Genomic DNA, 2,500 nt, shown 5'->3' on the forward strand with positions numbered 1-2,500 from the left:
CAGACAGAGCATGAAGACGTTAGATCAGAGACAGACACAGCATGAAGACGTTAGATCAGAGACAGACAGAGCATGAAGACGTTAGATCAGAGACAGACACAGCATGAAGACGTTAGATCAGAGACAGACAGAGCATGAAGACGTTAGATCAGAGACGGACAGAGCATGAAGACGTTAGATCAGAGACAGACAGAGCATGAAGACGTTAGATCAGAGACAGACAGAGCATGAAGACGTTAGATCAGAGACAGACAACAGCATGAAGGCGTTAGATCAGAGACAGACAGAGCATGAAGACGTTAGATCAGAGACAGACAGAGCATGAAGACGTTAGATCAGAGACAGACAGAGCATGAAGACGTTAGATCAGAGACAGACAGAGCATGAAGACGTTAGATCAGAGACAGACAGAGCATGAAGACGTTAGATCAGAGACGGACAGAGCATGAAGACGTTAGATCAGAGACAGACAGAGCATGAAGACGTTAGATCAGAGACAGACACAGCATGAAGACGTTGAGATCAGAGACAGACAGAGCATGAAGACGTTAGATCAGAGACAGACAGAGCATGAAGACGTTAGATCAGAGACAGACAGAGCATGAAGACGTTAGATCAGAGACAGACAGAGCATGAAGACGTTAGATCAGAGACGGACAGAGCATGAAGACGTTAGATCAGAGACAGACAGAGCATGAAGACGTTAGATCAGAGACAGACAGAGCATGAAGACGTTAGATCAGAGACAGACAGAGCATGAAGACGTTAGATCAGAGACAGACAGAGCATGAAGACGTTAGATCAGAGACGGACACAGCATGAAGACGTTAGATCAGAGACAGACAGAGCATGAAGACGTTAGATCAGAGACAGACAGAGCATGAAGACGTTAGATCAGAGACAGACAGAGCATGAAGACGTTAGATCAGAGACGGACACAGCATGAAGACGTTAGATCAGAGACAGACAGAGCATGAAGACGTTAGATCAAAGTGATTGTAACTGCCTATTTTGATGAACTACTGTTGCTTCATTCTGACTAGTCAGCTTGTCACACGGTATGATAGGCTGTAGTACGGGACGGTTTCAAGTAAGAGGCCCTTTGAATGTAAACAGAATATATCAATAAGCTCTGTTCCTTTTCTTGGACCAGAGGCTCTGTACCCCTTCTCTACCTCCTGCCCCCCCCAACCCTCTGACCCCTTCTCTACCTCCTGCCCCCCCCTACCCTCTGACCCCTTCTCTACCTCCTGCCCCCCTACTCTCTGACCCCTTCTCTACCTCCTGCCCCCCCACCCTCTGACCCCTTCTCTACCTCCTGCCCCCCTACCCTCTGACCCCTTCTCTACCTCCTGCCCCCCTACCCTCTGACCCCTTCTCTACCTCCCTGCCCCCCCCTACCCTCTGACCCCTTCTCTACCTCCTGCCCCCCTACCCTCTGACCCCTTCTCTACCTCCTGCCCCCCCACCCTCTGACCCCTTCTCTACCTCCTGCCCCCCTACCCTCTGACCCCTTCTCTACCTCCTGCCCCCCTACCCTCTGACCCCTTCTCTACCTCCTGCCCCCCACCCTCTGTACCCCTTCTCTACCTCCTGCCCCCCACCCTCTGACCCCTTCTCTACCTCCTGCCCCCCCCTACCCTCTGACCTACCCTCTGACCCCTTCTCTACCTCCTGCCCCCCTACCCTCTGACCCCCTTCTCTACCTCCTGCCCCCCTACCCTCTGACCCCTTCTCTACCTCCTGCCCCCCTACCCTCTGACCCCTTCTCTACCTCCTGCCCCCCTACCCTCTGACCCCTTCTCTACCTCCTGCCCCCCCTACCCTCTGACCCCTTCTCTACCTCCTGCCCCCTACCCTCTGACCCCTTCTCTACCTCCTGCCCCCCTACCCTCTGACCCCTTCTCTACCTCCTGCCCCCCCCACCCTCTGACCCCTTCTCTACCTCCTGCCCCCCCTACCCTCTGACCCCTTCTCTACCTCCTGCCCCCCTACCCTCTGACCCCTTCTCTACCTCCTGCCCCCCCTACCCTCTGACCCCTTCTCTACCTCCTGCCCCCCCCTACCCTCTGACCCCTTCTCTACCTCCTGCCCCCCCACCCTCTGACCCCTTCTCTACCTCCTGCCCCCCCTACCCTCTGACCCCTTCTCTACCTCCTGCCCCCCCACCCTCTGACCCCTTCTCTACCTCCTGCCCCCCCCTACCCTCTGACCCCTTCTCTACCTCCTGCCCCCCACCCTCTGACCCCTTCTCTACCTCCTGCCCCCCACCCTCTGACCCCTTCTCTACCTCCTGCCCCCCACCCTCTGACCCCTTCTCTACCTCCTGCCCCCCTACCCTCTGACCCCTTCTCTACCTCCTGCCCCCCTACCCTCTGACCCCTTCTCTACCTCCTGCCCCCCCCCCTACCCTCTGACCCCTTCTCTACCTCCTGCCCCCCCTACCCTCTGACCCCTTCTCTACCTCCTGCCCCCCCTACCCTCTGACCCCTTCTCTACC

General features: G+C 56.1%; 1 protein-coding gene across 2 annotated transcripts in view; it reads right to left on the reverse strand.

The window, feature by feature from the left end:
• Positions 1–2,500, reverse strand: part of lama5 (laminin, alpha 5) — a 194,445-nt gene that overhangs the window by 120,761 nt on the left and 71,184 nt on the right. The window lies entirely within an intron of this gene.

The sequence above is a fragment of the Coregonus clupeaformis genome, chromosome 30 (genome assembly GCF_020615455.1).
Source record: "Coregonus clupeaformis isolate EN_2021a chromosome 30, ASM2061545v1, whole genome shotgun sequence".
In the NCBI taxonomy this organism is placed as follows: Eukaryota; Metazoa; Chordata; class Actinopteri; order Salmoniformes; family Salmonidae; genus Coregonus; species Coregonus clupeaformis.